This window comes from Oryx dammah, unplaced genomic scaffold (genome assembly GCF_014754425.2).
Source record: "Oryx dammah isolate SB20612 unplaced genomic scaffold, SCBI_Odam_1.1 HiC_scaffold_1, whole genome shotgun sequence".
In the NCBI taxonomy this organism is placed as follows: Eukaryota; Metazoa; Chordata; class Mammalia; order Artiodactyla; family Bovidae; genus Oryx; species Oryx dammah.
Window position 1 is genome coordinate 37859488 of NW_024070185.1, and position 21945 is coordinate 37881432.

The window sequence follows — 21945 nt, forward strand, 5'->3', positions numbered from 1 at the left end:
TAGAAAGCCCAGAAATAAACCCATGCCCCATGGGTACCTTATTTTTGACAAAGGAAGGGAGAATATACAGTGGGGCAAAGATAGCCTCTTCAAAAAATGGTGCTGGGAAAACTGGACAGCTACATGTCCAGAATGTAGCTAAGAATGAAATTAGAACACTTCCTAACAACACACACAAAGATAAACTCAAAATGGATTAAAGACCTAAGTATGAGACCAGAAACTATAAAACTCTTAGAGGAAAACATAGGCAGAACAGTCGATGACATAAATCAAAGCAAGGTGCTCTATGACCCACCTCCTAGAGTAATGGAAATAAAAACAAAAGTAAACAAGTGGGACCTAATTAAACTTAAAGCTTTTGCGCAACAAAGGAAACTATAAACAAGGTGAAAAGACAACTCTCAGAATGGGAAAAAATAATAGCAAATGAAGCAACTGACAAAGGATTAATTGCCAAAATATACAAGCAACTCATACAACTCAATACCAGAAAAACAAACAACCCAATCAAAAAGTGGGAAAAAGACCTAAACAGACATTTCTCCAAAGACATACAGATGGCTAACAAACACGTGTAAAGATGCTCAACATCACTCATTATTAGATAAATGCAAATCAAAACCACAATGAGATATCACCTCACACTGGTCACAATGGCCATCATCAAAAAATCTACAAACAATAAATGCTGGAGAGGGTGTGGAGAAAAGGGAACACTCTTGCACTGTTGTTAGGAATGTAAATTGATACAGCCACTATGGAAGACAGTATGGAGATTCCTTAAAAAACTAGGAATAAACCTACCATATGACCCAGCAATCCCTGAGGAATATACCTTGAGGAAACCAAAATTGAAAAAGACACATGTTTCCCATTGTTCATTGCTGTACTATTTACAATAGCTAGATCATGGATGCAACCTAGATGTCCATCAGCAGATGAATGGATAAAGAAGTTGTGGTACATATATACAATAGAATATTACTCAGCCATAAGAAAAAACACATTTGAGTCAGTTCTGATGAGGTGGATGAACCTAGAACCTATTATACAGAGTGAAGTGAGTCAGAAAGAGAAAGATAAATATGTTCTAACGCACATATATGGAGTCTAGAAAAATGGTACTGAAGAATTTATTTACAGGGCAGCAATGGAGAAACAGACATAGAGAATAGACTTATGGACATGGGGAGAGGGAAGGAGAGGGTGAGATGTATGGAAAGTGTAACATGGAAACTTACATTACCATATGTAAAATATATAGCCAACGGGAATTTGCTGTGTGGCTCAGGAAACTCAAACAGGGCTCTATATCAACCTAGAAGGGTGGGATGGGGAGGGAGATGGGAGGGAGGTCCAAAAGGGAGGAGATATATCTATACCTATGGCTGATACATGTTGATGTTTGATAGAAAACAACAAAGTTCTGTAAAGCAATTATACTTCAATAAAAAAAAATAAGTTAAAAATAAATAAATAAAAAGAAAAATTCATAAAATAAATAGACAACCAAAAAATTAAAAAATAAAGATAAGAATTGTCCTTGTGCTTAATAAAGACCCCAAACCAGCCAGTCTGTCAGCCTTTAAAGCTTTGCTGTCACAAGTAGAGCCTCTATTTTATCTGGTTTATTAGTTTGCTTTTTATAAATTAAATTCTATGTCATTTGAACTATGCTTTAATTAAGAAAACATCGAGGTGGATTATTAGCTCATAATAATTCAACAATACTTGACTAAATTTTCTTAAAGTGTGTTGTGTTCAAGGTCTATAGAAACTCCATTTGTGATCGTGGAGATAAGAGAAATTATCCATTTTCCCCCCTATAGTGTAACTTTTAATTTTATTTTTAATTGGAGGATAATTGCTTTACAATATTGTGTTGGTTGCTGCCATATATCAACATGAATCAGTCATAAGTATACATACGTCCCCTCTTAACCTCCTTAAACTCCTTCTTGTCTCCCACCCCATCTGAGCCCTCTAGGTTGCCACAGAGCACTGGATTTGAGCTCCCTGCATCATACAGCTATCTAATTTTACATATGGTAATGTATATGTTTCAGTGCTACTCTCTCAGTTTGTCCCACCCTTTCCCTCCCTCCTGTGTCCACAAGTCTGTTCTCTATGTCTGCTTCTCCACTGCTGCCCTGGAGATAGGTTCATCAGTACCATCATTCTAGTTTCCATATATATGTGCTAATAAACAGTATTTGTCTTTCTCTTTCTACTTACTGCCATCTGTATAATAGGCTCTACGTTCATTCACCTCGTTAGAACTGAGTCAAATGCATTCCATTATATGGCTGAGCATTTTTTTAAATTCCATTGCTTATATGTACCATAACTTATTTATCCATTCATATGTCCATTTGTCTTCCTGACTATATTTTTCTGAAACCCAAATATAGTATAATGGTTTGTTTTAATGTTTTCCTCTCTAACTAATGTTTTCTTGCTATTGGTATACAACAGAGGAATACTTCAACTCCAAAATATAGTCATAGGGAAGATATCTTTTTCTAAAGTGTTTGTCAACTAAGTTAGTTGGGTTTCAGAAAAATATAGTCAGGAAGACATATGTACCCAGATGTTCACTGAAGCACTATTTACAATAGGTAGGACATGGAAGCAACCTAGGTTTGTCAACTAACTTAAGTGTAGTTGCATTAATTATAAATAATATGTAATTATTACATATTAATATATAATATGACTTACATATTAAGTCAACTAACAATATGTAGTTAACTGTACATATTAACTTAAGTGTAATATATAAATAAAAAGCTACATATTTCTAGGAAAAGTAAAAAAAAAAAATAAATGCATGCATTAGAGGAGAACCACAATGCCTATCAGAATGAATACAGTGAAGAAGACAGAAAATACCAGTTATTTGCAAGGGTTTCAGATAACTGTAATTCTTATACACATGTGCTGAAATTGTAAATTGCTACCACCACTTTGGAAAATATATATATATATATATATATATATACACATACACATACATAAAACATATATATACCTTTGACCTGACAAGCTTACTTAAAGGTAATATATCTGACAGAAAGACATAAAAGTATTTGCCAAAATATATGTAAGGGAATGTTCCTAGCAGTCCTAGTCATGTAACTCCAAGCTGGAAAAAATGCAAATGTCCATCTACATCATAATGGATAAATTATGGCATGTTCATTTAGAGGAATTCTGACTAGTAATGAGAGTAAACAAGCTACTTCTATATGCAAAACAGGCATCTCACAACCATAATCTTGAGTGAATGAGGCCAGACAAAAAAAGGTAAATAATGTGTGAATTGTGAGATGAGTGCAGTTGTGCAGTAGTTTGAACTATCTTTGCCATTGCCTTTCTTTGGGATTGGAATGAAAACTGACCTTTTCCAGTCCTGTGGCCACTGCTGAGGTTTCCAAATTTGCTGTCTTATTGAGTGCAGCACTTTCACAGCATCATCTTTCAGGATTTGAAACAGCTCAACTGGAATTCCATCACCTCCACTAGCTTTGTTCTTAGTGATGCCTCCTAAGGCCCACTTGACTTCACTTTCCAGGATGTCTAACTCTAGATGAGTGATCACACCATCGTGATTATCCAGGTAGTGAAGATCTTTTTTTGTACAGTTCTTCTGTGTATTCTTGCCACCTCTTCTTAATATCTTCTGCTTCTGTTAGGTCCAGACCATTTCTGTCCTTTATTGAGCCCATCTTTGCATGAAATGTTCCCTTGGTGTCTCTCATTTTCTTGAAGAGATCTCTAGTCTTTCCCATTCTGTTCTTTTCCTCTATTTCTTTGCACTGATCACTGAAGAAGGCTTTCTGATCTCTTCTTGATATTCTTTGGACCTCTGCATTCAGATGCTTATATCTTTCCTTTTCTCCTTTGCTTTCCACTTCTCTTCTTTTCACAGCTATTTGTAAGGCCTCCCCAGACAGCCATTTTGTTTTTTTGCATTTCTCTTCCATGGGGATGGTCTTGATCCCTGTCTCCTGTACAATGTCACGAACCTCATTCCATAGTTCATCAGGCACTCTATCTATCAGATCTAGGCCCTTAAATCTATTTCTCACTTCCACTGTATAATCATAAGGGATTTGACTTAGGTCATACCTGAATGGTCTAGTGGTTTTCCCTACTTTCTTCAATTTAAGTCTGAATTTGGCAATAAGGAGTTCATGATCTGAGCCACAGTCAGCTCCTGGTCTTGTTTTTGTTGACTGTATAGAGCTTCTCCATCTTTGGCTGCAAAGAATATAATCAATCTGATTTCGGGGTTGACCATCTGGTGATGTTCATGTGTAGAGTCTTCTCTCTCTTGTGTTATTGGAAGAAGGTGTTTGCTATGATCAGTGCGTTTTCTTGGCAAAACTCTATTAGTCTTTGCCCTGCTTCATTCCGCATTCCAAGGCCAAATTTGCCTGTTACTCCAGGTGTTTCTTGACTTCCTACTTTTGCATTCCAGTCCCCTATAATGAAAAGGACATCTTTTGGGAGTGTTAGTTTTAGAAGGTCTTGTAGGTCTTCATAGAACCGTTCAACTTCAGCTTCTTCAACATTACTGGTTGGGGCATATACTTGGATTACCATGATATTGAATGGTTTGCCTTGGAGATGAACAGAGATCATTCTGTCGTTTTTGAGACTGCATCCAAGTACTGCATTTCGGACTCTTTTGTTGACCATGATGGCTACTCCATTTCTTCTGAGGGATTCCTGCCCGCAGTAGTAGATATAATGGTCATCTGAGTTAAATTCACCCATTCCAGTCCATTTTTATTCGCTGATTCCTAGAATGTCGATGTTCACCCTTGCCATCTCTTGTTTGACCACTTCCAATTTGCCTTGATTCATGGACCTGACATTCCAGGTTCCTATGCAATATTGCTCTTTACAGCATCGGACCTTGCTTCTATCACCAGTCACATCCACAGCTGGGTATTGTTTTTGCTTTGGCTCCATCCCTTCATTCTTTCTGGACTTATTTCTCCACTGATCTCCAGTAGCATATTGGGCACCTACTGACCTGGGGAGTTCCTCTTTTAGTATTGTATCATTTGGCCTTTTCATATTGTTCATGGGGTTCTCAAGGCAAGAATACTGAAGTGGTTTGCCATTCCCTTCTCCAGTGGACCACATTCTGTCAGACCTCTCCACCATGATCTGCCCATCTTGGGTTGCCCCACAGAAATGGCTTAGTTTCATTGAGTTAGACAGTTGCACTCATCTCACATGCTAGTACAGTAATGATCAAAATTCTCCAAGCCAGGCTTCAGCAATACGTGAACCATGAACTTCCTGATGTTCAAGCTGTTTTAGAAAAGGCAGAGGAACCAGAGATCAAATTGCCAACATGTGCTGGATCTTCGAAAAAGCAAGAGAGTTCCAGAAAAACATCTATTTCTGTTTTATTGACTATGCCAAAGCCTTTGACTGTGTGGATCACAATAAACTGTGGAAAAGTCTGAGAGAGATGGGAATACCAAACCTCCTGACCTGCCTCTTGAGAAATCCGTATGCAGGCCAGGAAGCAACAGTTAGAACTGGACATGGAACAACAGACTGGTTCCAAATAGGAAAACGAGTGCATCAAGGCTGTATATTGTCACCCTGCTTCTTCAACTTATGTGCAGAGTACATCATGAGAAATGCTGGGCTCGAGGAAGAGCACAAGCTGAAATCAAGACTGCCGGGAGAAATATCAATGACCTCAGATATGCAGATGACACCACCCTTATGGCAGAAACTGAAGAGGAACTAAAAAGCCTCTTGATGTAAGTGAAAGTGGAGAGTGAAAAAGTTCGCTTAAAGCTCAACATTCAGAAAACGAAGATCATGGCATCTGGTCCCATCACTTCATGGGAAATAGATGGAGAAACAGTGGTAACAGTGTCAGACTTTATTTTGGGGGGCTCCAAAATCACTGCAGATGGTGACTGCAGCCATGAAATTAAAAGACGTTTACTCCTTGGAAGAAAAGTTATGACCAACCTAGATAGTATATTCAAAAGCAGAGACATCACTTTGCCGACTAAGGTCCGTCTAGTCAAGGCTATGGTTTTTCCTGTGGTCATGTATGGATGTGAGAGTTGGACTGTGAAGAAAGCTGAGTGCCGAAGAATTGATGCTTTTGAACTGTGGTGTTGGAGAAGACTCTTGAGAGTCCCTTGGACTACAAGGAGATCCAACCAGTCTATTTTGAAGGAGATCAACCTTGGGATTTCTTTGGAAGAAATGATGCTAAAGCTGAAACGCCAATACTTTGGCCACCTCATGCGAAGAGTTGACTCATTGGCAAAAAGTTTGATGCTGGGAGGGATGGGGGGCAGGAGGAGAAGGGGACGACAGAGGATGAGATGCCTGGATCGCATCACTGACTCGATGGACATGAATCTGAGTGAACTCTGGGAGTTGGTGATGGACAGGGAGGCCTGGTGTGCTGCGATTCATGGGGTCGCAAAGAGTCAGACATGACTGAGTGACTGAACTGTACTAATGTGTGAATTTTTTTATAAATAGGTCAAAACCCCCCAGGTGAATTGAATGTATGTTAGAAAACCTAATAATGGCTTTTCTTGCAGTAGAGAGAAATGACTAGGAGGGAAAGAGGAGGCTTCTGGAATCCTTTACTCTTCTGGTTTTTTTTATGGTTGCATACATTTGTGCAAACCTGAATCAAGATTGCCAGGGGAAATATCAATAATCTCTGATACGCAGATGACACCACCCTTATGGCAGAAAGCAACTGAACTGAAGAGCCTCTTGATGAAAGTGAAAGAGGAGAGTGAAAAAGCTGGCTTAAAACTCAACATTCAAAAAACAAAGATCACGGCATCCGGTCCCATCACTTCATGACAAACAGATGGGGAAACAGTGTCAGACTTTATTTTTGGGGCCCCCAAATCACTGCAGATGGTGACTTAAGCCATGAAATCAGAAGATGCTTGCTCCTTGGAAACAAAGCTATGATCGATCTAGACAGCATATTAAAAAGCAGAGACATTACCTTGCTGACAAAAGTCTGTCTAGTCAAAGCTATGGTTTTTCCAGTAGTCATGTATGGATGTGAGAGTTTGACTATAAAGAAAGCTGAGCTTCAAAGAATTGATGCTTCTGAACTGTGGTATGGAAAAGACTCCTGAGAGTCCCTTGCATTGCAAGGAGATCAAACTAATCAGTCCTAAAGGAAATCAGTCCTGAATATTCATTGAAAGGACTGATGCTGAAGCTGAAACTCCAAAACCGTGGCCACCTGACTTGAAGAACTAAGTCATTGGAAAAGACCCAGATGCTGGGAAATATTGAAGGCAGGATGATAAGGGGACGACAGACGGTGTGATGGTTGGATGGCATCACTGATTCGATGGACTTAAGTTTGAGCAAGCTCCAGGAGTTGGTTATGGACAGGGAAGCCTGGCGGGCTACAGTCCATGAGATTGCAAAGAGTCAGACATGACCGAGTGACTGAACTAGACTGAAGTTTGTTCACTTTGTGATAACTCATTAAGCTGTATAGCCATGACTTGTACAATTTTCTGTGTGTATGTTATATGTTAATGAACTTTTTAAGTTAAAGGAAACAGAGATTGTCAGTGAATTCTAAAATATATGGATTCTACATTCTCAAGTGAGGTGGTCAAAGAGATTGACAGAACAAAGTAAGCAATCTTTTTCATGGCTAAATGAACACCATTGTCTGTATTTTAGAATAAATTGAGCTGACTAGAAAATGGTTAGATGGGAAATGAACACATTCCTCTCTTTCCTTAATATGGTAGAAGTGCTTCTGATATACCTGATTAAAGACTTAGTTTTTGTTCTGAAAGAATTGAAAAATCACAATAAAGATGATCTTTGAGGTATTTTTCAGACTGAGGCAGAATCCTCATGATGACTTTGAAAAAATTTGGCTGCCCTTCTCAGCAATGGGCAAGAAGTTCTTAAAAACCAAAAATGCTTGGAGTTCTGCAAAAATGAAATGATGCTGAGACTTACCTAGTATAAATGTTGTTTCTTATCCAACAAATATCTTTTCATCCACCAAAGAAGAAATTCAGATATGCAGAGACCTAAGCCATTCATGGCAATACTGTTTCCATCTGCTAATAATAGGTCTAAGTAGGGGCATGTGACACAGATCTTGCTAATGAGACAAAGGTGAGGCATGTCTGAGGCTTCTGAGAAAACTTTTCTCCTTAAAAGTAAGTGCCGTTTAACTTCCACTCACTTGGCTTCTGTGAGGATGTGATGCTCAGAGCTAGGCCAGCCATCCTCTCCCCAGAAGGGATAGATCATGGATAGTCTAAGAATGGCAGAGCAGAAGGAAAAGATGAGCTTTGGTCTTTTGGTGATGTCCTCGATTCTTTGCTGGGGTTGCCAACTTCAAAACCTCTTGTTAAGTGAGCACTAAGTGTCCTTATATAGTCAATTTATTTTTATTCTAGTTAAAGCTTGTCAAGTGATATAAATTATCTTTATATATATTTTTGTCTAAATGTGATCTGCATTGGCTTTTTCTAAATCCTAAAAAGGAATAGCTACCAACTAATGTATTCTGGACTCTGAATTAATAATATCTCTAAATACAGTTGGGTTGTTTAAACATTCTTCCTTATCCCCTGCTCAAAGCTCTTCTTAAAAAAAAATTTAATTGTAAAAACAGATAATATAAAATTTACCATCTTACCCATTTTAAGTGTTATATTTATATATATATATATATAACACTACTGTGTTAACTGCATTCACATTGTTGTGCAATAGACCTCTAGAACTTTTTCATCTTGCAAAACTAAAACTATAGTTTAGTTTTAAACTTAAAAAACTCCTCATTTCACCTTCCCAAAGCCCATGGCAACATCGTTTTACCCTCTGTTTCTTGTGTTTGACTACTTTAGTACCTCATGTAAGTGGGATCATATAGTACACAGTATTTGTGTTTGGCTTATTTCACTTAACATAATGTTCTCAAGGTTCATCCCTGTTGAGCATGTGACAAGATTTCTTTCTTTTTTAAGGCTGAATGATATTTCATCATATGTGTATACTATATTTTCTTTATCCAGTCATTAGTGGACATTTGGGTTGATTCCACCTCTTGGCTATTTTGAATAATATTATAATGAACATAGATGTGCAGCTATCTCTTCAACATCCCATTTTTGATTCTTTTGGATATGTACCCAAAAGTGGGAATGCTAGATCATGTGGTGGTTCTATTTTTAATTTTTTTGAGGTATCTTCATACTGTGTCCTATTGCAGCTAGTTTAAAATCTTAATGTTTAAGTAATGTTATATTTTAAGCAAAATTTTAATAAAATAATATGAATATATAAATTGATATTTTAAAATCAATAAAAATATTATTTATCAGAAAACACCATGATACACCAGAAACAGAATGGGTAAACTGAATTATTTTTGTGTATCAGGAAAAAATTTTGAAATGTATAAGTAACTATTTCAGTTCTGTTCTTTTCTGTTTTTAAATTCAGATTGCCAATAATGGTACTGTTATTACTATTTTTACAGATTGCCAACATAGTACTTTTATTGATATTTTACTCTTGTAAAACACCAGTTGAGCTTGTTTGCCATAATTTTATATATATATTAATTTGTGTATAAAATTGATTATGAAAATCATATCTTCTAATGATGCATTATCTCATTACAAGTGGACAAATAATGACAAAATGAAATGACTTATAAAGACATTGAAGATCAAACTTCAGTTAACATCCTACTTATACAGTGAACTGTTTAGCAGATAGAACCATGCAGAGACTAGTAACCTCGAGGACTGTGGTTCATTGGTAGATCCAGATAACTTCTGTACCTATCATATGCAATACCTTTATTTGGCAAAGTAATGGACACCAGTTGCACCATATCCTCCAGTAATATGTTTGCTTCTTTGCAACCCCATGGACTTGTAGCCTGCCAGGCTCCTCTGTCCATGGAATTTCCCAGGCAAGAATACTGGAGTGGGTTGCCATTTCCTACTCCAAACTAATATAGGAACCAAACAAAAGCTGTCAATTAATAAGACATCAACATTTTCAAAGTTAAAAGAATTTAAACAATTGGACCACAGTGTAAATCAAACAAATGATTATATACTCATAACAAAATAAAATATTAAAAATAAATTGTAAGAAGTATTTTGACATATATCATAGAATTCCAATGATAATACAAATATGAACTAATGATTTCATATAATATATAATTTTCTTCCCTATATCTGGTAACTGAACTGCTTTAATTTCAGTATTAAGATGAAATAATTCAATGTGTATCCCAGGGCCCAGATTTTTGGTAGCCTAATAATGTTCTCCACTAAAGAAATTGGGGTTCTTTGGAGAATGGCTGATTTATTATTTCAGGTAAAAGAAATGCAGGATAAGCCTGAATAACTTTTGCCTGAAAGCAGTGATGCATATTTTAAAGTTCTGAGAAAATTTTAAAATGAGCCACCATGAAGGGGCTTCTGTGTGATAAATTGTGACCATGTAGCTCAGCACAACAAAAAATTGTAGCTAATCAAACCAAGTCTGAAAATGAGTTAATTGTAATATCACCAAAATCATGAGTCCATAATGATGGACTAAAAAGCTGTTTTTAGATCAAATATTATCTCACATTACCTTCATTCAGAAGTTAATTATAAATATAGTCTCATAGTATGTGAAAGTGTTTCCTTGTACAAAGACTAAAGTTATTGCTAGCATAACTTTTATACGATTTTTCTCTTCTGTTTGGGATTTCCTTATCGAACAGTAACAGAAACACTGGCCAACTTGTTAAAAGTTCTGTAAACCTTTAGCTTTTCCACTGCTCTGTCATTCCCGTGTTATCCTAGATTGGCTGATACACATCAAAACCACAGCGAAGATCCCTCCCAGTGCTGGCATTCAGCTGGAACGCTCCAAATGGCTAGTTCCTTTCTATTATACCTGCTTATGCCGTGCCAGCTGTTAAATGTTTTGTACCTCACCCTGTACAGACTATGAGATTTTCTTTCTCAAGCCAGTGGCCACCCAGTGATATACTGCATTGTGTATTAGATATTAAATTTTATTGTTAGAAGACATTTAAAAATCAAGAGTATAAACTCTTTCTACTCCCAGATGTTAGAGTTCCTGCACATTGACCTGAACAGGCTAAGTTGCAATCCACATCCTGTATATTTAATTCCCATAAGAGTTTCAATAGAGTTACCTTGTTCAGTGATCAGAAAATACAATTCAGAGGTCTGGAAACTTGTCCACCATGGAATGATAAACCTTGTCTCCACCCTGCCTAATTTGTGTGTTGCAACCATTTCACAAATTGCTGACTTCATCATCCTTACATGGGAATCTAGGCTTACCTGGTAGCTGGGCTTAAAGTGAAAAGATTGTGCTAGATAATTCTCTTATTCTCCAAGATAGACCTAATCATTTTCCTTCTTTGGACAGAGATGACCTCTTTCTGAGTATATCTAATGATGCAGGGCAGAAGAATGTAACTGGGGTCTCTTACTTTGCCAAGAAGGGGTGTTGCATGGGATAGGTAAAGATGTTATCCAGATCTAACAGTGAACCACAATCCTTGAGGCTATTAGTTCCTGCATGGTTCTACCTAGATAGTAGGGAGAACCAATAAGGCTAAAAACAAATGCTCTTTTAGGAGCATTTGTCACAAATAACCAGAAAAAAAAACTGATGCTCTAAAAATTGGATTTCTATCCAATTTTTATACTTTTATGAATTAAAAAAATACAAGGATTTACAGATAGTATTTCTTTTCCAACTGACGTACCACAATGCGAATGACTTTAATGCTCCTAAATGCTGAGTCTACTCTCATGGACCTTTAGTACCGAGCAGAAGTCTTTCCACTTGACATTTGAAAGGTAATGGCAATTAGACAGCCAGATGTAAGCATTATATGTCACATCCCAGGCACGGCACTCTCCAAACTTGTTTATTAAAACAGCTTATACTGTTTTATACCACATAGTGACAATTATGATTATGATTATGATTTCACAGGCCATATGGCACTTGAGTAAGTGAAGAAAAAACTGTTCCTGCTCTTTCATAAATAATGCCACATATACATTGATGGAATATGAATCTTATAAAAGTCACATTGAAGAAAAAAAAGAAGCTAAAAATAGCCACCAAATTATATTAAAATGAATGTTGGCACCTAAGCCTGTAGCTCAAACTTTTAAAAAAAGACTAGAAGAAAAGAAATATTTACTCAAGAAAACAATCCTACTACTATTCATTGATTAGTATGAAGTAGCCATGCTGACTACTGATAAACTGTTTAAACACCTTTGCTAAAGAATGTAGACAATTGCTATATAATATATGTATAAAAGATAATGGATAAATAAAACCTCAGGAAGGAAAATTTTTTGGTAAATTCAGGTTAGAGGAAAGTTCGTGATTGGGTTTAATAAGCTCCCAAATGAAAGAACATGGGAGAAAGGCATATAATTTTCTTTTTAAAAAGAAAATATAAACTACTTAAAGTCTTCCTAAGTGGTGCCAGTGGTAAAGAATCTGCCTGACAACGCAAGAGACTCAAGAGACGCAGGATCAATTCCTCGGTCAGGAAGACCCCCTGGAGGAGGACATGGCAACCCACTCCAGTATTCTTGCCTGGAGAATTCCATGGACAGAGGAGCCTGGGGGGCTATAGTCCACGGGGCTGCAGAGTCAGACCCAACTGAGTGACTGAAACACAACACACACAGAAACTACTTACACAGCCTTTCTTAAACAGCAGCCAATGATAGAGCCAGCAGGCTGAGGAGTTAGAGTGGCTGCGATTTGAACACAGCGGATATGCAAAACTATGATGTTCTTTAAGAAAATATCTAATCTTTGCTAGGAAATCCAAGAGAAGTGATGAGCAAAACATTCTTACACTTGCACAAGGTCTCAGGTGTATTAGCACTTCTGGGGAAAATTGTAATGATGACCCAATTCATGATCTGTGCAAAGGGAGGGGAACTAGACGTAGACTGCTATGCGGGTTGGAAGCGAAGCCAAGGTTATGGGTGGACGCTGCGCTGCGTTGCTCGCGGTAGTGACAATACAAAGTTGCTTAAGAGAGTAGTGGCTGACAGGAACCCTTTCCTGCAGACGGCAATAAACGCAGTCCTGAAGAAAACAGCTGGAAGATTTCAACGTTATTTCATTAAAATTTTTGTTTGAAAATGACTGAAACCTTAAATAGAAAATGGCTTCACAAAGATGGTTAGAGATGCATTAAATGAAGTCATTTGGAATCCATCTTCCCTGTTAGTCCTTTCTCCTTCCTGGAACTTGACTCTGGGTTTTAACTGCTGGTTTGAAATTTGCTGGTTGTGCCATCTCGGGTTAGTACAGTCTTTTGAAATCTCACCTGTTTAATTTTATAAATGGAGAAGAGAATATTTATTTCATAGAGATTCTATGACGATTAAATGAGAGAATGTGGAATTAATGTCTCACATTTAATGCAATTTCAGTGATTATTAACAGTTACCTTTCATGACTGTTTCTTACTTGCTTTACCTTCAAAAGCATCTCAACACCTCTCTAAGGTAGAGTATCTTATTATTCTTTTGTTTTTGTTTTACATTTTATACAAGAGAAAATAATTCAGGCTTAGGAATGTTAAGATACAAAATCACACGGCTAGTCAATGACAGATGACGGAGTTGAGGCCTATCTTCTTCTAAAATTTTGTGGTTTTTTTACTATTATGCTACACTGCAGTCTACATTTAAAGCAAAAAAATGAACAGAAACAAAAATCTTCACAGTTATAGGATGATTTACCAATAATAGAAAGGACAGCATGTGAGCATGTCATGCCAGGAGTCTGCTACAGTGAGGAAGTGCCCCAAACTCCTTATACCACCTTTAACACCCCCAACAATGAACTTTGCCTGTCCTCTAAGACTGTGTACCCTTAAAGATTCCTCCTGTGTACAGATATCAACACCAGGGAAACCAGACGGAAAATGAAAAGAGATTAGAGGTTCTACTATGTCCCAAAGTCCTTGAACCAAATATTGTTTTTTGTTTGTTTGTTTGTTTTTAATATTTATTTATTTATTTATTATTTATTTTTTTTTAATTTATTTTTTATTTTACTTTACAATTCTGTATTGGTTTTGCCATACATTTTTTGTTTGTTTTTAATGGAATTAAAATTTCTTTCTGCTGTTCAAGATTACTTTTGGTCTTAATGTTTCTAAATGTCCCTGCTGCAAATTGAGATATAAAAGAAGAATTCTATCACTTGACTCCCACCATGTTTTCCAAAATTTCACCTTGTCGAATGATGATTTCGGCACAGTCACACTCTCATCTCAAAAACAGACCTCCTGCTGTCAGATTTACTGGCATAAGTTTCTCTGATGTAATATTTTTCTTCCCCCAAGGCTACCCCCTCTGGAGTACTTCCATGTAATCATTTAACTTTGTACTCATATTCTCCAAAAAGACCTCATGATATCAGATTTATTGGTGTGAACAACTTTTGGTGCTTTTTTTTTTTCTTCCTTCATTGCTTCAATGCTATCCACCTTCTCTCCTCCCACGGTATTTGCTGAAATGATTTAATTCCTTCATGGAGCAGAACTTTTTACAGTGACTCAGTACATTCCCTGAAGTTGGTTGAAAGCTGTTTCTTTAATCCTTCACAGACTGTGTCCAGGAGAGGTGTCTCCCATTTCTCAATCTCTTCCTTTACTTTTTAGCACTGTTTCAATGTTTCAGTGAAAATTCCCCTCAGAATTCTTCCCTCTCTATAAATGGGAAAGGAAAAGAGGTATTTTGGGCTTTAGATATTATAAGTTAAAAAGTGATGTGAAAGAGTAAAACATCTAGGTCAATACATTGCTGAGAAAATGAATTAGGCAGCCACCAGTTAAAGATTAGTAGGAAATCTAGGATCCTTTCAGAGAAGCATGTAGAAGAAAATGTGAAATTTGAGTTGCAGAAAATGATGCCTGTGAGAGTTCTTTACAATTTAAGGATACTACCCAGTTGTGTGATTCAGCTCAAGCACCCCAAACTCTAAGAAATAGAGAATTCTGAAGTTCTCTGAACACAGAGCTGTGCCTTTTCAGGGTCAAAATGAAAAGAAGAGCATTAAGTATTCAAAAGACAAATATGAGAAGCAGTAGGTAGGACTATAGAGAACAGCACAGGATGACATACAGGGATGATTCAAACAGAAAAAGCAAAGTGCTGAGGAGGGAGTGAGAGTCAAGCCCAGCCACCCCTAGTCCTAGTTACTTAGCTCTCAAGTCTCCAAAAACCCTCTAGAATCAACTTGTGTGCAGCCACAGTAATTAGGACTTTGTGCCATTTTTTATTTTAATTAAAATAGCCAGGAGGCACGCATTTATGCAAGGAAATAAAAGGCAGAGAAGAGTGCAAGACAGCAAGAATTAAAGAGGAGGGAAAAAAAAGCAGTTTTCACTGTAAATGAAGATTAGTAGCATAACTAAGCTTTTGAATTTACTCATTTAGAATGTCAATTCCTTATTTTTTCCACAAATTGTTTTTGAGAGGATGGCATCTTTAGTTCTTATATTTGTCCTTCTTTCTTAAAAACAAGTTGTAAACAATTGTGAGTAGGTTTGCCTTGGATAAGCATTTCAGGAGTAAGAAGTAGAATATCAACTTGCTTTATGAAGTTTTGTGGTGCAAAAGGGGAACATGTACTATAAAGACAACTTATTTTAGCAATTCATTAATAATTTTATAAATCACTCAAAAGAGAACAAAGTGGAATTCTAAGTTAGCAACAACTGTTATCAACTTTTAATTCTATTGGCAATAATAATAAATCAACCTAATTCTTTATTTTATAGAAATAAAAAGCATTTCTCTGTGGGTCTCAGGATTTTACTTTGTAAGACCTTATTAAAATGTACCAGAATATTGGTTTCATTCTTACCTTGTGAGCTTGTTTTGATTTCTCTCCTGAAAAGCTGCAGCTCTGTGTTCAGAGCGCTTGCAGGCTCTATTTGTTATTGAAAATTTGGCAGAGAACCAAATTGCTGTGGAAGGAAGAGCTGATTGGGCGACATTTTAGCAGGTTTTTAATAGCATGTAAACAACCAATAGTTACAATCTTGTCAGCTAAAATTCACTGTCTTCTCCCCATTTCCATCTTAAGTTAATCCTGCAATTATGAATTTGATGTTCTGTTTTTATGCTTCCAATTCCCATCAAAATCAACTCATATGCAACACTTTCATCATCCCCAAACTTGAGCAATGATCTTGAGCAAGCCAAGTCTTGCCTTCCTGAGGAATGAAAGAAGACGGCTGTATCCACTCTTGAGATAAAGCATGAAGGAAGAACACAAACAGACAGGAAGCTAGACAATCTGTGCTGATTAGGAACTGAGCTGTGTACAGTAAATGGGAGGGAGAGATGACAGGTATTAATAGCAACCAAGGGACTGTCATTATGTTCTACTTTGGAAATTCTTGCAAATACTAAGAATACAAAGAATAAACAGTGCGATTCTTTGACTTTGTTCCTACAAAATGCCCCTCTTTATCTATTGAAAGTGAAACTCGCTCAGTCATGTCCAACTCTTTGTGACCCCAGGGACTATACAGTTTATGGAATTCTCCAGGCCAGAATACTGGAGTAGGTAGCCGTTCCCTTCTCTAGGAGATCTTCCCAATACAGGGATCAAACCCAGGTCTCCTGCATTGCAGGTTGATTCTTTACCAGCTGAGCCACAATGGAAGTCCCTCTTTATCTATTATCTATTGATATTTATTTAAGAAGTGTCTCATAAGCAGGGTATAGTTGATTTTTGTTTTGTTCTGGTTTTAACCAGTTTGTCTTTGTACTAGACTGTAATTCTGGTATGCTGCTGCTGCTGCTGCTGCTGCAAAGTCGCTTCAGTTGTGTCCTACTCTGTGCGACCCCATAGACGGCAGCCCCACCAGGCTCCTCTGTCCCTGGGATTCTCCAGGCAAGAACACTGGAGTGGGTTGCCATTGCCTTCTCTCAATTGCTGGTATATTTGCATTTACTTCTGAAATTTTGCTTTATTCTTTCTATATTTTGTCAATCTTGTTTATGCCTCATTTTCTTTCTATGTTTGCTTCTTTTGGATTAACAAAATGTTTAAAATATGAAAATTTCCCCTAGCATTCATGCTCTATAACTCTTGTCTCCTCAGTGGAGTAAGACTGTAAAATAAAAACTACCAAAACTTCAGCTCTGCTTTTAAGCGGCTTTTTTCTTTCTTTTTTTTTTTAAAGCCTCTGCCTAATGCACTGTGTAATTTGGCAAATGTTTTGAAGGGGAAATTCCTTAAATGTCAGGCTCAGTTCTCGCCAGCCCTCTTTTTTCACTGAATTCTTGGCTCTTCAAGCCTCCAATTTTGTCTCTTCATCCCCACAAGACAATCAAAGACTTTGTTGATTTTCCTGTTTCCTAGCAGTGGCCTTCTGCCCAGAAATCCAAATTGCCTGCTTCCTGGTACACACATGGAATTGTCAAATGCCCCTGGAAAAAAGTAGCTGTAGCTTCAGATTCTGTCTTCCTGGAATCTTGATTCCTCATCCTCAATGCTAACGTTTATATGGATTTTTAATTTGTTTTTTGTCCGTGAGGCCTTTTCAGCCCTTCTGGTTAATCTTAATGACAATACTGGACTGCCACAAGGTATGCCATTCCATTCAAATTGAAATTTGAGTTCGGTGCAGATGAAAGTATGTCTCCAGAAGCCAGGAGGACTGCAGGTCTTTGGGGCTTTATTCAATTGACAATAGAATAATTTATTACCAAAACTGTAAAACTTTTGAGAGTGAAAAGAGTGTTATTAATAATCAGTCCAGAGTAATAGGTGAACATTGAGATATGGTCACCTCAGTTTTATGACTTATATAGTTGTTTCTCCTCTCCTATTCTTTCTCAAATACCAGCTACCTTCTTTCAGGGTAGATGCAAGGTGACTGTCTGAAATTTTGCTGACCCACAGACACATGTATATATGATGATGATGATGTTGTTCAGTTGCTAAATCGTGTCCAATTCTTTGTGACCCCAAGAACTGCAACACACCAGGCTTCCCTATCCTTCATATCTCCCTGAGTTTTCTCAAACTCATGTCCATTGAGTCAGTGATGCCATTCAACCATGTCATCCTCTGTCACCCCCTTCTCCTCTTTCCCTCAATCTTTCATAGCATCAGGGTCTTTTCCAACGAGCCAGATCTTCACATCAGGTGGCCAACGTATTGGAGCTTCAGCACTAGTCTTTCCAATGAATATTTAGGATTGATTTCCCTTAGGATTGGCTGGTTTGATTTCTTGCTGTCCAAGGGACTCTCAAGAATCTTCTCTAGCACCACAGTTTGAAAGCATCAATTTTTGGCACTCAGCCTTCTTTATGGCCCAACTCTCACACCCATACATGACTACTGGAAAAACCATGCAGATGACATGATACTATACATAAAATAAATAAATAAATAAAGATGCCACAAGAAAACTGCTAGAGCTAATCAATGAAATGGTAAAATTGCAGTATACAAAATTAATGTGCAGAAATCTCATGCATTTCTGTACACTAACAACAAAAGATCAGAAAGAGAAATTAAAGAAACAATTTCATTTATTACTGTAAGAAAAAATAATAAAATACTTAGGAGCAAATTTACATAAGGAGGCAAAAGACCTGTACTCAGAAAACTATTTCTTCTCAGTGAGAGAAATCAAAGATGACACAAACAGATGGAGAGATATATCATGTTCTTAGATCAGAAGAATCAGTATTTTGAAAATGACTATGCTACCCAAAGCAATCTACAGATTCAGTGCAATCCCTATCAAATTACAATGGTATTTTCCACAGAATTAGAACAAAAAAATTTTTAATTTGTATGGAAACACAAAAGACCATGAATAGCCAAAGCAATCTTGAGAAAGAAGATTGGAGCTGAAGGAATCAGGTTCCCCAACTTTAGACTATATTACAAAGCTATAGTGATCAAGACAGCACAATATTGGCACAAAAATAGAAATATAGATTAATGAAACAAGATAGAAAGCCCAGAGATAAACCCGTGAACCTATGGTTACCTAATCTGTGACAGAAGGGGCAAGAATATACAGTGGAGAAAAGACAATCTCTTCAATAAATGGTACTGGGAAAATTGGACAGCTGCATATAAAAGGATGAAATTAGAACACTCCATAACACTATACACAAAAATAAACTCAAAATGGGTTAAATGCCTAAATATAAGACTAGACACTACAGAACTCTTAGAGAAAAACACAGGAAAAACACTCTGACATAAATCATGCAAGATCTTTTTTGATCCACTTCCTAGAGTAATGAAAATAAAAATAAACAATTGAGACCTAATTAAACTTAAAAGCTTTTTCACAGAATAGAAAATTGTAAATAGATGAAAAGGCAACCCTCGGAATGGGAGAAAATATTTGCAAATGAAGCAACTGACAAGGGAATAATCTCCAAAATATATAAATAGCTCATGCAGCTCAATGACAAAAAAAAAAAAACAATCAAAAAATGGGCAGAAGACCTAAATAGACATTTCTTCAAGTAGACAGACATATGGCCAAGAGGCACACAAAAAGGTTATTAACATCACTAATTATTAGAGAAATGTAGACTAAAACTACAATAGAGTTCTACCTCACACCAGTCAGAATGACTACCATCAAAAAATCTACAAACAATTAATGCTGGAGAGGGTGTGGAGAAAAGGGAACCCTCTTGCACTGTTGGTGGGAATGTAAATTAATGAATCCACTATGGAGAACAGTCCTGGAGAAGGAAATGGCAGCGCACTCCAGTGTTCTTGCCTGGAGAATCCCATGGACAGAGGAGCCTGGCATCCATGGGGTCATAAAGTCAAACACAACTGAGAGACTGAACTGCCACCACCACCATGGAGAACAGTATGAAAGTTCCTTAAAAATCTAAAAATAGAACTACCATATAACACAGTAATTCCTCTACTAGCATTCCCCAAGAAAACCGTAATTCAAAAAGTCACATGCACACCAGTGTTCATCAGGCTTCCCTGGTGCCTTAGATGGTGAAGTGTGTGCCTGCAATGTGAGAGACCTGGGTTCGATCCTTGTGGCAACCCACTCCAGTAGTCTTGCTTGGAAAATTCCTTGGACAGAGAATCCTGGTAGGCTCCTGGTAGTGTTCACTGTAACACTAATTACAATCGACAGGACATGGAAGCAACCTAAATGTCCACTGCAGTGCCAAATAAGAATAAAATACCTAAAAATAGATTTGACTAAGGAGATAGAAGAATTGTACACTGAAAGTGACAAAACATTGGAAAAATTAAAGAAGACCTAAATGAATGGAAAGACATTCCATTTTTATGAATCAAAGTGCTTACATATTGTTAAGATGGCTATTGATCTACAAATTTTACACAATCCCTATCAGAATTCCAGCTAGCTTCTTTGTAGAAAGGACAATCTGATTCTAAATTCGTGTAGAATTGCAAGAGACCAAGAATAGTCAGAACAATCTAGAACAACAACAACAACAAAAGGATTCACACTTCCTGATTTGAAAACTGACTACCCAGCTGCATTGATCAAAATAGTGTGGTACAGGCATAAAGACAGACATAAAGAACTGTGGAATAGAGTAGAGAAGCTAGAAGTAATTTCTTGTATATACGTTCAGATGATTTTTGACAAGGGTGCCAAGGTCATTCAATAGGGAAAGGAGCAGACTTTTTCACAGATTATGTTGGGACAGTGGATAATGAAATTGAACTGCCTCACATGATAGACAAAATACATAAAATGTAAGAACTAAAACCATAAAAATCATGGTAGAAAATATAGAGGTAAATCTACATGATCTTATATTTGACAGTAGAGTTTTAGATCAGTCTTTGTTTAACATGGACCTGGCACACTAAGCGCGGGCAGTTGCCACCCGGTGTACTAAGCCCGGCCGAGAGGAGTTACCCCATGTCCGAGGTCAGGGGCAGCGGCCAAGAGTGCCAGGCTGCAATGACGCAGAAACGGCCGAGAGGAGCTACCCAAGTCCGAGGTCGGGGCGGCGGTCGGGAGGAGTTACCCTGCGTCCGAGGTCAGTGGCGGCAGGAAGGAGACACCCTGCATCCGAGGCCAGGGGCGGCGGCCGAGAGGAGCTACCCGCGTCCGGAGAAGCCACCTCGCGCCCGAGGCCAGGGGCAACAGACGGGAGGAGCCACCCGAGGAGCGGTGGCTGCAAGGGCGTAGGAGGGCCTAGAGGAGCTATCCCATGTTGAAGGTCAGGAAGGGCAGCTGCGAGGAGATACCCCTCGTCCAAGGTAAAGAGCAGTGGCTGTGCTTTGCTGGAGTGGCCATGAAGAGATATCCCACTTCCAAGGTAAGAGAAATCCAAGTAAGATGGTAAGTAAGAGGGCATCAGAAGGCAGACACACTGAAACCATACTCACAGAAAACTAGTCAATCTAATCACACTAGGACCACAGCCTTGTCTAACTCAATGAAACCAAGCCATGCCTGCAGGGCAACCCAAGACAGGTGGGTCATGGTGGAGAGATCTGACAGAATGTGGTCCACTGGAGAAAGGAATGGCAAACTACTTCAGTATTCTTGCCTTGAGAACCCCATGAACAATATGAAAAGGCCAAATGATACAATACTGAAACAGGAACTCCTCAGGTCAGTAGGTGCCCAATATGCTACTGGAGATCAGTGGAGAAATAAGTCCAGAAAGAATGAAGGGATGGAGCCAAAGCAAAAACAATACCCAGCTGTGGATGTGACTGGTGATAGAAGCAAGGTCTGATGCTGTAAAGAGCAGTATTGCATAGGAACCTGGAATGTCAGGTCCATGAATCAAGGCAAATTGGAAGTGGTCAAGCAAGAGA

General features: G+C 37.8%; 1 protein-coding gene across 3 annotated transcripts in view; it reads right to left on the bottom strand.

Annotated features, from left to right (window-relative positions):
* The window catches only part of LOC120863865 (interleukin-33-like), a 169212-nt gene that overhangs the window by 54526 nt on the left and 92741 nt on the right, over positions 1-21945 (bottom strand). Inside the window, exon 1 of one of the 3 annotated variants that reach the window (XM_040240855.1) lies at positions 15982-16247. The exons of 1 other annotated variant lie outside the window; for it this stretch is intronic. The gene's annotated coding sequence lies outside the window, so the exon portion shown is untranslated. Of the gene's footprint in view, positions 1-15981; positions 16248-21945 lie in introns of those variants that run through there. One more of the 3 variants, XM_040240520.1, reaches the window with a different exon arrangement.